Source organism: Polypterus senegalus, chromosome 9, assembly GCF_016835505.1.
Source record: "Polypterus senegalus isolate Bchr_013 chromosome 9, ASM1683550v1, whole genome shotgun sequence".
NCBI lineage: Eukaryota > Metazoa > Chordata > Cladistia > Polypteriformes > Polypteridae > Polypterus > Polypterus senegalus.
In genome coordinates, this window is record NC_053162.1 from 85,665,523 (window position 1) to 85,680,940 (window position 15,418).

Here is a 15,418-nt window from a genome sequence, read left to right on the forward strand (position 1 = left end):
GCTGTGGTCAGTTTGGTCTCCATACTACAGAAAAAGACATAGCAGCGCTAGAGAAAGTTCAGAGAGGAGTGACTGGACTCATTCCATGACAAAGAAGAGTGAGCTATGAGGTTGGAAGGAGCCGAACCTTCTCATTTCAAGATAATGGAGATTGAAATAGGAAATGATTAAAGTGTTTAAAATTATGAAATGAATATATACAATAGACCCCATAAACTCTGAAACAAGAACAAAAGGACATGGCTGCAAACTTGTTAAAGGCAGATTTCTCACAAATGTTATAAAGTTTTTCTTCATGCAAAGAACCATAGACACATGGAATAGATTACTATGTAGCGTAGTGGAGAGTAGAACTTTAGAGACCTTCAGATCTGGACTTGATGAAATTTTTGGAGAATCTACTTGAAAAGGATAGATGAACTTGTTGCTCATCACAATTCTCCCAGTGTTCTAACTCTGGAAGTAAAATATCCCACCCTAATGCGTGCAAAGCGCCCTGGCTGATGGCTGTGTCTAATTTAAACATGGCCCACAAAATAACACTCGGCCACCTTGAGAAGTGTTCAGATCTAAAATTTGAAAGCTGACAAGGCAAACTTTCCATATATAATTTATTCCTAGATAAGCCATATGTCTAAGCATTATAACAAAAATAATAAGAAAAAAAAATTCCCAGACCGGTTTGTTTTGCGTTACCTAGCAGCTTACCACTTTAAAAATCTTTTGTTACTACATCTAGTGGTAACTGTGTCTGCCATCATAATAGCACAGGTTTTGAAGTATACAGCATTCCAGTTGTCCCGGCTGCCTTAAAGTCAACAGGTTTAAGGACCATAAGTCTTACACTTAGAAGACAGTAAGACAACAAACCTGAAAAAAAAATCCAAATGACATGACTGATTAGCAGAAACACATATACAGTACTGGTAACAACTCTAGTGAATGTAAACAGAAACGAGTCTGACTGGATTATTGATAAAATGACTGAAATACGCATTTGCAATTAAAAGCCGGAACCATAAATTATTCTTGAGCCAAATAGGATCTTGATATTTGAGCAGATAATTTGGTTCCTTTTGATTCCTTCAATAAATGTGTATTTCTATGACTTGATAATCTGTTTGTTATTGAACCCACTCTAGGGTGTTGAGGGTCTTTGATACCTTCGTCTTGGTGGTATCATGCACAAGACGAGAGCCATCCCTGGACAGGCTGCTAGTCTGTCACCTCACGCTAAACATAAAGAAATAATCTGCATGACCACTAAAGTTTTCCCAGGGTTCCAAACCAGGATGCAGCTGCTGTCTATGTAGAGTTCTCCTCCAAAGACCTGCTTTAGGCCAACTGGCACCTCGAGTATAAGAGCTGGCATGTGCATTGATGTTGGTGCCTGCCTTATGCATGGTGCTGTTGAGATTGGCTTCAGCCCTCAGGAGTGGGAACTCCTAGTACTACTAATACTAAGCCTGCCTGTGGGGTGGGTGCCAATATCTCTGTTCCAGGTGAGGTTTGGTTACTTTTTGTTTAAATTATCATGAGAGTGGAGTTTTTTGTCAGGTTTCTCCTCCTAGACCAGTTTTCAATATAAATCCCACCAGGAGCACAGCATAGTTCTAAACATCACCAGGATGCACAAAACCAGTACAAGTTCATGATCAAGCATTGGAGACACTATGCCAAAAGTACTCCATTTTTTTTTCTTTCTTTTTTTGAAAAGACTCTAATTGCATGTTAATTTTTTTCTTTAACAGAAGAGATAAAAGACCACATGGATTAGACCGGCAGTAGGCTTCACAGAAAGCAAATGGTTTAATTTATAGATTTGTGTTTCAAGAAATATGATATGAAGAATTTAGGGCAAAAAATACTATTTTTACAGTAGAAGGATTTTTTTTATCTGAATGAAGAACAGCATTTTAATAAGGAAACACTTATGGACGGTAATGAGCTTAATCAAAATATACAGCTGCCTTTTTCAGAAGCAGCTTTCGGGTGTTTTTTTTTGTTGCATTTCGTCCTGAAGAAATCCACATAATAAGGAACATTCTGAATGAAGCCAATGACTCTTAATTTTCAGCAGTAAGGGCAAAATCTGCTTGTGAGAAGGAGTATAAATACAGCTTCTTTTAGGGGCTGCACATGCAAAAACGGCACCTGATTGCACTTTAGCCAGGCCATTTTCATCCGTACTGAGTGAAGAGCTACACTGACATCGTCAGCCAGAAACTTAAGGCACTAGATTAAGAAAAATATGTGCATTAGTAATACACCAGAATGGTGATTTGATATCTCCAAGAGATTCTTGAGATTGTGGGGTTAAAAGGTTCCAACAAGACATATTTTTGCAAGTGAAGTAGATCTTAAAAACTCACATGACAGAGTTGTGTCTTTCTTTCTTTCTTTTCTAATCTTCGTTCAAGGTGCCTAACAGCTTGCTCGAATGACCCCAACTGCTACATCCTTAACAATATCCCTATAATTACAGAGTTATTGGTACAGTGGATTATGGGTAATGACACATTTGCAAATTAATTCTTTGAGCTTGCACAATTAGCATATGGTAGAAGATTTACTCTTAAACACCCTTGGAGTAACTTGGTAATCAAGAGTCAAATGAAACTAAAAGGCCACGAGAGGGCTGGGGCAAACGGGGTGTGAGGGTCAAGGACGTTAATCATCTTTTGTTTAAAATGTGCTTAAAAAATCTTAATGTTTAGCTTTTGTTCAAGTGGAATCTTTTGGATTCCGGTGGTATCGGTGCACTAGTCTAAAGCAATTTAAAACTTTCAGTGTTTCTTAACAGGATTTGATTTAACTGAGACGTGCGTCCCGAGAGCAGACCCATTCACACAGTTACAATCTGAAACTCCATTCTGTTGTTGCGCTGTGCAGGGCAAGGTGGGCAGTGGCACAAGGACTGTTTTTGCCATTAGAAAATGATGCTGGAGTCCTTTAAGCATGGCTGTTAGTGGAACCGGCCTTGTGAGAATTACTCTGGCTCAGGCAGTATAGTAAACCCAAGGCAGAGAGTGGCTATAACTTTATTGATAAAAACAAATTTGTAATATTTGGATAGTCTTTTTTTTATATAAAAATGTATGCCATTTTATCAAGGAGGGTGAACTATTCAGTCCATCAGGGTTGTGTGGTTTCAAATATTTGTTTTAAAAGTCATCACCTCACTGCCATGGCTCAGTTGTTTGTTCCAGATTCCCGCAACCTTTTTGTTTTAAGAAGTGTATCCTGGTTTTTGGATTGAATACACTCCCCTTTAGTGTCTGCCTTTGTCTATAGATGAATGATCCACTTGAAATGATTTCTTACCGGTAGATATTTTGTTTTGTTGTGCTCGTGTCTTGGTTTGAATCAGAGCTGGTTTGCCTTCCTAATAGAGTCCATTCTCTCTACTGTTGTGCAAACTTCATGTTTTCCACAGATGTGCATTCAGCCTGGTTAGCAGCAGCCAGTTGCCCCATTGTACATTAGTTTGCATGCCCTTAGTGACAGACTGGCACCCTTTTACAAAGGAGTTTCCCCTTTTCAGCCATTGTTGCCAGAAAACCATGATCAAGATGAAGGCCCTGTCCACACCAGTGCGTGAACGTTCTCACTTTTTGCCCATGTGCCCCATCGTTTGACATTTTAAAACGCTGTCCAGAGCCACATTCTTCTAAAAACATAGCATCAGCGTTTCAGTGCAGTTTTCTGAAAACAATACTCTTGATTAGTTTAGATAGATAGATAGATAGATAGATAGATAGATAGATAGATAGATAGATAGATAGATAGATAGATAGATAGATACTTTATTAATCCCAAGGGGAAAGTTTATGTTTATTTCATGGCCCTTCCCTGACTGGATATTACCCATTACCACAGCTCATTCCCTGACTGGTTACTCTTCACAGAAGAAACACAGCGGACATAAAAGAGTTGCTTTCCATGGCACTTGTTGTGCTGCTTACCTGTATCTACATTATGTTTTTTCTCAAATTTGAAGGCTGCATATGTGAATATAAAGCAAATTACTTACCGTTCACTACAGTTTGTACTTGTACTGAGAATTTATGATCTCATGCCTTTCTTTTGTCTGACACAGATTCTAACTGTTTGTAACCCAAATAAAGGGCAAACAGTTTTTGTAGGGAGATATGTAAGGCCTACATGAATTATAAACACAATTCCTGACACCACATGAATCACCTTGTTACTCACTTCACTCCAGAATCTTCCATTTTCCCTTTCTTGTCATCTGTCTGTCTCAATATCTTCCTTTCTGTGTTTTCAAACAGTTCCGTACAAATGAATTTCTTCTTCTGTCTATTAAAGTTCACCCTCAATTCTCAGCCTAATCCCAAATACAATTGGCATACACACGACATGAACCTTTCCTGTAGGAGTGGTTGCCTACCAAGCCTAAATTCTGTATTGTACATTTGTACAGGTGTAGAGATTATTTCTGTCACATCCATCTATCTCTGGTGTTAAGGTCAACTCCCTCTTAGCTGTTGTCCTGGGCAATGCTGCTTATTCAATGCCCTGTGCACTAAGCCTTGCAGAAGGGGTACAGTAATTTCTTGGCACCTAGGCATCAGAATAGACACAATATATGAGCAATTGATTATCATAAACCTGGTATCTGAAAAAAAATCACCTGGGTCACAGGTCAGTTCTGTGTTGAAAGACAGCTAAAATACCCTACATGAGTTCCTATAATATCTTGCAGATCATTACTGAGTTTGTGTGCCACCATCTAAAGTAAGTGCCTTTCCCCTTGGGACAAATGAAGTTCCATCTATCTATCTATCTATCTATTTACGTAGACCATGGCACTGGCTGGCCCTGACTGGTGTTACAGCAGCATAATGCAGCCTTACACTTCTCACTGCTCTCTTTAGGCCATGCCCTTTTTTCTCTCTTCGTGGCATTTTGCATCCCTCTACATCCAAAAAGTACACCATTTCAATGTATAGCACAAGGCTCAACGAATGGTTTACACTTCAAGTAAAGTTCTGTATTAGCCCATGGTGGATACAACAACCAGTCCTTGAAAATTCCAGGCTTCTCTGTTCCCATTTGTTTGTATTGTATATGAAGACTAAAAACGCCACCCCAGTGCCGAGGACACACCATAAACAGGGGTCATGGACTGAGAACAGCCTAGTCCTTTCCATGCGTTACTATATTGCTGAGGGTGAGTAAACCTTCAGATTTATAAAAACTTAATCCATTTATTCAGGCATGTGATCACTCAGTAAAAATTACTCAAAAAGTCATATATTCTCATTTTTGTTCTTAGAGCATGAAGACCACAATCAACCCAAATCAAATCGTCCCTTTTGTTTTCGGTCATATGTAACATTTCCCTAAAGCCACACAGATAAAAAAAAAATAATCAATTACTGAGACCTTAAGGCCTCCTGTATCACATGGTGTGCTGTTGCCATTCCTTCCTAAGTTTACTTTTTTCAACACTACAGACCAGTCTTTGTGTGTGATTTCTTTGTACTGTGACAAGGCTTTGAGGTTGCAAGTGGATTTGCGTGTTTCATTTCAGAGCTGGAAGGAAAGGAGGTTAATAACTCAACTGGTGTTTCTGGAGGCTCCAGCTTGTGGGATTTTTTCTCTGTAGGTTTGGTTCATGTCTGCTTTTTTCTTTGTTGTTATTGCTTTTTGTTTCTATGACAGATGGAGGCTTTCTGTCTGGTACATAACTAAGTTATACTTGGCTAATACATGGCTGCCTCATCTGTCCGTATTAGGCATGACCCCGGTTGGACTTGTGATGCTGTGATGGCTGTGACAAGCAGTCCGCTCCTGCCGGCTATCGAGGTCCTCACCCCTCCTGCAGCACTTACACTTCATGTTCAGAAGAGCATAAGGACTTGAAATTGGACGCCAGGGATAGCAAATGCCATTTGCATAGAAGGTGGGAAAAGTGGGGCACAGATATTAATGTCATACGGCACAATCCAGTAGTAGACGTAGAGAGAGGAGTGAAAACAAATGACAAAAAGCTATAATAATAGATCAGAGTGGTCACCACTTCATTTTCAAAACTTCTTCATTGCCATTCACAGATAACTGCACCAGTGAGTGCAAAGCAGGAACCCACCCTGGACAGGGCACCAACCAGTCAGATGCAGACTCAGTCACACCAGGTAAAAGTTCAAAATGTTTTTTTGTTTTTCAATATTAAATGTAGAATTACACATTTTACAATGTAACAGAGAAAGATTGAGACTTTAAACTGGATTTCAACAGTAAAACTCTTAAAGAGCTCCACAGAAAGACATTTGCTAATAATAATGAAAATATGAGAGACAAAATGACAAATTGAACCATTTTCTTTTTATTTTAGTCTGCCTTCAGTTATTGGAGCACATACAAGAAGGCTATGTCCACTCTGAACCCTTTGAGCTCACAGATCTCAGCCTAGGATATGTGGAGAAAAATATGACTTTTAAATAAATATGGCGGTTTGCTGTGGTAGTGTGTACGTTATTGTATAGTGAAAAGGATAAAATCGAAAAGAGATGTCCATCTTATTCAGACGTAGGCTTGCTTCTTTGTCACTATGTATATCTCCGTCGTTCCTCTCATCCCTCATTGGCTATATCGGTTGTTCACACGTGATGTCAAGATGCGTTACGTATAAAAAACTTGGCATTCCCCCTACACTGCCGGATTTAATGCCATAAATATTGAAAATGTTTGATATTTATGATTTGAACAACAGGCATGTGAGTAATTCAAGAATATTAAGATTCATCAATGCATACGTCACATTTAGGGATATTGGAACAACTGTTGTTATTGCCAGAAGGGGTGAATCTGACCCAAAATCAGGTCAGTCATCATGAAATGTGTGCCAGCACGGGGTAGAGAGTTTCAGAGGATACCTGCCTGCCACAAAGCTGTAGGACTGTTTACTGACAGTAGTGAAGTGAGCCTTCTAGGATGGCAAGAAAGACAGGCATCAGAAAATCTCAGGGGTTTAAGACACGTTGCCAGCTCTTCAGGCATGTCCAACTTCAGATCTTTGAGTAGTGGATTCTTCAACCTGATAGAAACAAACCGGGAAGTGGTGGGATCAGTGAACAACAACTTATTTCATTACAAAGAAAAAAATGCTTCCAGGATATCTCGTGTCTCCTTCTGCAGTGACAACAAAGCCTACTGGCTTTCTGTCTTGTGTCTGAAGGTAATTAATAAGGTGGTCATATTAGTTCTGCTGTATATTCTTCATTTCTAGTCTAAAAGCAGTTGTAAAACTTCTAGCATGAGTCTCTTGAACACTTACAGTAAATCATGAGTGGTCTCGTTATTTAACTTTTAATCATCATTGTGCACTGAAAGATGAAACTGACAAAGGCAAGCATTCAGTTCTTACTAATTTACTGTAGAAGGACCCACATTTGTTGGAAACCACTTCTTGTCTTCATTCTGAATACTGCAGCATCCTTATCTCTTATTGCGTCAGTAACACTTTATTACTCAGCTTACTGCAAAGGTCTGTAAAATACAGTGCTATTTCTGTAAACAGAAAATTGCTAGGTTTCAAGGCATGCTTAACATACACTAGGGGGACTGCCATCACGCCGCACTCACAAAGTAGCAATATGTCGAGGCTTTGTCCAGTTTGCTTTCAGCCTCGAGCCCCTCCTCAATAGCACTCGATGCTGTGACTCTTACTGGGTCTTTCCGTTTGACATCCACCACCAATACATTTGGCTTGACAGCCAGGTCGGGGTCAGTCTTGTCTGACTTTTTCAGGATTTCCTTGTGATTCATCTTGTTTCTGTTTAATTTTCCATTCTGAGTTGTTATCTACCTGCATTATATGTTGTCTTTTGTTCCTTTTTATAAAGTTTTCTGTGAAAGTGTATGATGTGAGACATGCTATACCAAGTGAAATTGGATTAATTATTAATAATTTCTTATGTTTGTTCAGTTATTGTAAAATGCACTAAGTACAATAAAGATTGTCTACCATCAGCCATTTCTTAGAAAGTGTATGTTGTAAAAGAGCAAGCAAAGTACAGACTAATTGATTACTGCCAGTCATTTCACAAATTCAGCACCTATAAAAAAAAAGAAAGTTTTCACATTTTATTGTTACTCAGCAGTGTAATGTGGATGTCATGTGGCTTTTTTGACATTGATCGACAGAAAAAGACTGAAAAACAAGAAAAGATTCTTGCAAGTGGTCTAAATTAATTACAAATATGAAACAGTCGTACTAGGGTGTTGTACCGCTTATGAATGTAGAGAAAAGCCAAGCAAAATGACACCATTTATTGGCTAACTAAAAAGATTACGATATCTTGCCTGAAGAAGGGGCCTGAGTTGCCTCGAAAGCTTGCATATTGTAATCTTTTTAGTTAGCCAATAAACGGTGTCGTTTTGCTTGGCTTTTCTCTACAAACATGAAACAGAAAAGAATCGCTCTCAAAAGTATTCACCCCATTAGTTTGACACAGCTAATTCATTACTGCTGCAGCCATTTGGTTTGATAAGTCACATAATTATTTCAATGGAGATCATCGGTCTGTGGTTTCAATTGATCGTAGTATAAATGCACCTCATCTGGAAGGTCCGGCCTGTGGTGAGTCCGTATTGTGGCCTAACCGACATGATTAAGATAAAAGAGCACTGTGAGCAACTCTGTAAAAAGGTGTTTAAAAAGCATGGATTCTGTGGATGGAGGCTTCAGAAAATATCCAAGTCACTGAATATGCCTTGAAGTCCTGATAAATCAATCATTAACAAATGGAATGAGTATGGTCACTCAGTCATTTTCCAACCCGCTATATCCTAACACAGGGTCACGGGGGTCTGCTGGAGCCAATCCCAGCCAATGCAGGGTTTAAGGCAGAAACAAATCCCCAGGCAGGGTGCCAACCCACCTCAGGGCACACGCACACCCGCACACCAAGCACACACACTAGGGACAATTTAGGATCACCAATGCACCTAACCTCCATGAGGAAACCCACGCAGACACGGGGAGAACATGCAAACTCCTCACAGGGAGGACCCAGAAAGCGAACCCGGGTCTCCTAACAGCGTGGCAGCAGCATTACCACTGTGCTGGCTCCGCTGTAAATCTGATTAGAGCAGAACAGCCACGGATTCTGAGTGATTATGCAAGATAAAACCCTGTGAGGGGGGACCACCAAGGGATGTATGGTAACTCTGATGGAGTTATTACAATCTGCAGTGTTTGGTCAAAAAAGGTAATGTAGGTCCCACAGGTAAATGTTGGGACACAAAAACGGTTGTCCCCATTTCATTCTGTCACAGAAAATGTAACGAAAAGGGCCGCTCTGCATGCCAGTACAAACGACAAAAAAGAAAAGCCAAAAACAGGAAAGCCGTCTGGCCAAGATAGCAAGATTCGCCTCTGTCTCCAAGTGATTGGGAGCTCCGTTCTACAGTGCAGTCTGTTCATAACTGACCACTTCCTTCTGGCAACGGTGGGCTTTATAGGCAGGAAACCAGAAGGGTGTCTTCTTGGTACTACAGAGGGAAGAAAAGAGGAGACGGTTAGCACGAGCGACCCCTCTTGACTCAGAATGGTAGTTATTACTTCAGATGAACCCAGAGGATGGTCCACAGAGGCGCATGTGTGACAAGTAACTGAGATTGGAGAGACTGTCCAGACAACAACTGTTGCCTGGGGGCTTCACCAGCCACAGGTTTACATGAGAGTGACAAAGAGAAAGTCACTGTTTAAAACATACACATGGCATCTTGACTAGAGTTTGCCAGAAGGCACATGGGAGACTCTGAGATCACTTGAAGGAAAGGTCTATGGTCTGATGAGACGAAAATTAAGGTTTTTAGCAATCAGACTAAACACGCATAGGCCAAAACCTGCACATTATCAAAAACACATCGTCCTGTCTGTGAAGTTTTGTGGAGGCAGCAACATGCCGGGGGGATGCTCCTCTGTAACAGGCCATGGAAGACTTGTGTGGGTGGAGGGTCTCACAGCAAAACACAGGGAAGTCCTGAAGGAAAACCTGATTTGGCCTGCAAGAAACCATCACCTTGGTAAAGATTTGTTTTCCAACCAGATAACAATGCCAAGCATAAAGCCAAAGGTACACGGGAATGGTATAGAAATGACAATGTTAATGTCCTGGAGTGGCCAAGTCAGAATCCAGATCTCAGTCCAATTGAGAATATGTGGCAGGGCTTGAAAAAGGCTGTTCAGTCATGATCACCATGCATACTGACACCGCTTGAGCAGTTTAGCAAAGAAGAATGGGAAAACGTACAGTGTCCAGATGGGCAAAGCTGATTGAGACCTGTGAATGCAGAGCCAAGGCTGTCAAAGACACACCTCGACAAATACTGACTTGAAGAGGCTGAAAACTTACATGACTAATTATTCTGTGTTTGGAATTCATTCAGATTCACTTTGCAGAGATCGGTTTTCAAATTTGACCTTAAAGAGTCTGTCTTTTTTCTGTCAATCAGTGTCAAAAAATGATTTAATGTTGTATAACTGTAAGATGTGAAAATGTTTTATAGGCATTGTGTGATTCTTTGTAGAGAGATGCTATATAGAAAAATTGAATGAAAACAATGTCTAACATATGTTTATAATATCATGAAAATTTCTATAAAATAAAAAAGGCTGTTTATACACATACTGTACACTTTTTAGGGTAACTTGCTAGCTTAACACTGATGACTTTGCTGCGTACTGTTACTCAGTTCTTATGAACATTAAGATACTACATAAAATAAAAACTGATTGCTTTCAAGTATTTCTTAGTCACATTCATCCATCCATCCATTATCTAACCCACTATATCCTAACTACAGGGTCACAGGGGTCTGCTGGAGCCAATCCCAGCCAACACAGGGCGCAAGACAAGAAACAAACCCCGGGCAGGGCGCCAGCCCACCGCAGGGCTTAGTCACATTGAATTTATGAAATACTATAGACTGTATAATCTGTATAATGATTCAATTTATGGTATGAAAGGTTGATGTCATCAATTATTTGTATAGCTTCAGCTTTTGCTTAAATAAATAGACTGATGGCTGTTAGTCGTCTTTCAAACACAGTTTATTGTTAAAAGGGACTTTTTACTGTCACCAGTTCAATCTTTCCTGCATTCGGTTTATAGTGAAAGGCGCTATATAAAGAGTACTCAATTTATTATATTCTGATTAGCTGTCCAGCCATTTGTAGGCATTTATCAGAACCCTTGGCATCCCAGTGCTGCGTATTGTGCTTGATTTATCCTAACAAAGCCTCCCAAAGCTGCCACCTTTTTTTGTGTTCTTTTGCTTACTGGCTGTTGTGAAGGATGTTTTGCACAATAACAATGAATTGCTTTCACAGTTCCCATTAAAAATAAAGAAGGTGGTAGTGATATTTCCATCATTTCCTCATATGTAAGGAATCAGTTGCCATCTGGGACCGAACAGCAGATTTATTAAATAAGAAACCGTTTACTAATAAGTGTAAGTAAACGCAGCTTGCAGAGTAGTGAAAGGCATTGAAAAGTTTAAACTCTTTAGTTTATAAAAGCACTTGAAGGTTACACACTAAGTGGCACCATACTTAACTGCCCACGTCATGGGAAGCCATTGCCCTGAACCTGAATGACATACTGTATGCTGGACGTTTTGTAGCTCATGGAGTTTTCTAAACCACAGACTAAAACGCAGGCACACACACACTGAAAACGCCTAAGCCCTCCTCTTGCCAGATCTTCAGCCTGACGCCCCCAGGCCTCGCCACACCTCATTCCTCCACTATAGTGGGATGTGTGCTGGACAGAGATTAAGTGATTTCTTATCTATTTCCCCATTCTGTTTAGGGCTGATATGCTCCCAGGGTCTCTTAACACCCAGGGGTCTGTTAAGAAATAGTTTCTTTTTTTAGGATGGGGTGGATGCGACACTAGAAGGTTTAGCGGTTTTACAGATAGGTCAGCATTTTTATATGAGCTGAAGTTCTGGGTGGGTGGTTGGGTGGATGAACTTATATCAATTTCACACCACTGCAACCGTTTTAGCCTCCATGTGCGTTGCTCTTTCTTGTACTGTTATGAAGAATGGTGCAGTCCGTAGCTTCCTGCATAGTAGAAAGCTTAGGAACCCGTCTCTTTCCCTCACCTTTACACCTTGACTAGACATAATAATAATACATTTTATTTATATAGTGCCATCCACACCTAATACCACCTACCTTCCTACTCAATGCTCTGTCGATGGAGAAGGAGAACTTTGTTTTGAAAGTCCCCCATCACACACAAAAAGTGAAAGCAGCGAGCTCTCATTTCTGGTTTCACTATGAGATTCTCTATGGGTTTAAGGGTGTCATTGTTCATTATCTTATTCTAATTGCAGAGCATCCCAGCCGTTGGACACAATGTTGGAATCCACACTGGGCTGAGCATCAGCACATGTCAGAATTAATCCTGTTATCAGTATCTCTACAATCACAGAGGTCAACCCCACTGGTCTGCTAGAATTCTTGCCCCACATTGACTCCAGAAAGCAGCCATCTTAGCAAGTGGAATCAAAATGAGAACTCTGCTGGCTCATGGGGACTAACTGACATTCTTACAATGAGAATGTCTCATATCTGGAGCTGGTTCATTCCATTTTAGCTCCACACACGCATACAGAATAACCCAGCATGCGTTTTTTATTTATGGAGAGAACAACAGAAATACCTGGAGAAACAGTGCAGCCACCTAGAACACCTGCATACTGTGCACAGAGTCTGAGCCAGAATTCAAATCCAGTGTCCTAGTGTTACCCACTGTGTCCTCATGCCATCCAGTCAGTAGATGCTTACATGAATCTGCTTCTGGTCACCATACGACGGTAATCCACCTGAAGCTGCTAAGCATGTTTGGGCCTGACTGGTTCTTGGATGGGAGACCAACCAGGAGAGCTTGGTTGCTGCTGGAAGAGGTGCTGATGAGGCCATCAGGAGACTCTTCTACTGTGGTGTGTGTATGGATCCTAATGCTCCAGTACAGTGATGGGAACACAGTCTTGACAAAATGATGGCATCCTTCAGATGAGATGGAAAACCAAGCTCCTGACTTTCTTTGGTCAAAAAAGATCCTTGAGCATCATTTGAAAAGAGTAGGGTGTTCACCAATGTCCTGGATAAATTGCCCATTACAGCCTCATCCATTCTGACCCCTAATCATCCCCTGTCTTTAATTGGCGGTGTCTTATCCCATCAACAACCCCGATGAGAGTACAGGCACAAGAATTGCTGCCATTGCATCATCCAAGTGAAGGCTACACAACGGTGCTGTTTGAAGTGGCTCCCCACTCTGTACAGGGCCGTATTAACAGAATTATTGGCCCCCAGGTAAAGTAATATGCTGGGGCCCCCATTTTGATAGCAAAACATACATAAATATCAGAAACATTGTGGGCCCCCAGCCAGTGCCCATACATTAAGACAGCCCTGAGTATGTGAAGCACTTTAAGTAGCTAGAAAAGTGCTATAGAAATGTAAATTAATTAATTACTATATGAACACACAGAACTTGTGCTTCACCTGGCCTTTCGTAATTGCTTAATACATTCAAAAGTGAAAGCCCTCATATAAGATAGAGTAGGTTAAAATGGAATGACACTCCCAAGTCTTCCATACCTGGACTTGATTGATCCATTCATTTGATGATAACCTTGTACTCCAGGAAAGTGCCACTGGCCATGAAGCCGAGCCCAGCAGCAGCATGAGTCCCAATGGAAGAATCCTTTGTGGATGGCACGTCACTTCATCTGGGAGCACACTCAGTCTTTTTAGAATGACCTAGTCTACATGTCTTTAGGATGCTGGAGGTCACCCATCAGCCTAATCTAAACTTTGGGATGATGGAAAAAAATAACAGTGACTGGAGAAAAACGGATATGATGTGTGCATGTGAGGAGTCCACACAGTTGGTCACTGGGTTTGGAGCCGCTGGGCCACATCATCACTGACAAATAAATCCCTAATTGCTGAAATCTGAGGTCAACACTAGACATATAACCTTTTTGGGGTTTTTTCGCAACACCTAGTCTAGTGCGATCACCGCCTTTGCAGCATCAGATCAGTCTTGGTTCAAGAATAGTGTTGTCTGCTAATCAGTCAGGCTTCCTGCGCGATCAAAGTTTCCTCGTTTGATGTTTTCTACACCCAAATGCAGCACTATCGGTCTTTATGAAACAGAACTAATACAACGTTTGCAAGAAAAGCACCCTGTTGCTTGGCACAAAGGATGGCCACCCTTAAGCAAATGCGTCTTTTTTTTTTCTTTTTTCAAAGCACTCTTTCGGAACGTATTCAGGTGCAGCGGTGAAGGCCAGGGGGGATGTGGTTTATGTGGAAAGTTATCACACATTGCCTTCTTGAACTTACTGCCTGCAAAATAAAGCAGAATAAAAGAAGCCGCGTCGGGGAGGGGTCGCGCTGTCTTGTGTGCGGTTGATCACTTACTTCAACCATATCAGCCCCGGCGCTCGCTTGCGCGCCCACCGCCTTTCCCTGTCTATTAGTAGTTACTCGCCCCGCCTGCCTGCGAACATGCCTGTTCTGATCTGATAATGCATTTGCAGAATGTGCGAGATCGTATCAAGCTCTCGATTGTGATCGCAGCATGGCTATTTCCCTTTCGCTGCTTCTTTATTTCAAAATCTCATCTTTTCATCTGCTAATCATGTAAGCTTGGAGCTTTTTTCCCCTTTAGTGTCACTTTCACAAAAGCAGTGCCACTTTAGAAGCCTTCAGGGCAGATTCTACTTTTGAACCCACCTCCCAGTTGTGTTCAGCTTCGCGTGAGTGCCTGTGTTATTATTTCCTCGCTGTGCCACAGGTAGTTTAACGGTAGGCACGGCCGTCTATCCTGGCCCGCAGCTGGATGACACCGGACCGCCAGCTAAGTTTCTCATTCGTATGACCCGAGGGCAAACCTTGTTGTGTTTTTGCACCTCTCTGTTTTATTTCAAGCGCTCATTCTCTTTCGTCAGAAAGAAACCTTTGTCACCGGCTTCACATTTAATGCCCCCAAGATCTAAAGAGAGGAAATCTATCTCGGGAGAGAGGCAAACAGCAGAGAAATCCCTGCGATGAATTTTAATAGCGACGACCGAGGAACGCAGGAGAGGATACTCCCTCGAACAGATGCCCTGATGCTTGGCTGCCCCTCTCTTTTCTTTAAGGGTGACAAATCTGCTGTCATTCAGGCAGATCTCCAATTTACAAATAATGATTCTTGCATGAAAATTGATCGAGGGGCCGCGTTTTCGCCGTTGTCGCCCTCCCTCCGGTCTCTCTCTCTCTCTCACTCACTCACTCCCTCCCTCCCTCTCTCTCTCTCTCTCGCTCGCTCTCTCTCCCTCACTCTCTCTCTCTCTGTATAGCCGGTGCGCTTCTAGC

The 15,418-nt window shown here is 41.4% G+C and overlaps 1 protein-coding gene across 3 annotated transcripts in view; it reads left to right on the forward strand.

Moving 5' to 3' along the window:
* The window catches only part of gse1 (Gse1 coiled-coil protein), a 709,767-nt gene that overhangs the window by 527,537 nt on the left and 166,812 nt on the right, over window positions 1–15,418 (forward strand). For 2 of the 3 annotated variants that reach the window (XM_039763381.1, XM_039763384.1), the window contains exon 1: window positions 6,129–6,161. The exons of the other annotated variant lie outside the window; for it this stretch is intronic. The gene's annotated coding sequence lies outside the window, so the exon portion shown is untranslated. Of the gene's footprint in view, window positions 1–6,128; window positions 6,162–15,418 lie in introns of those variants that run through there. 3 annotated transcript variants of the gene reach the window in all.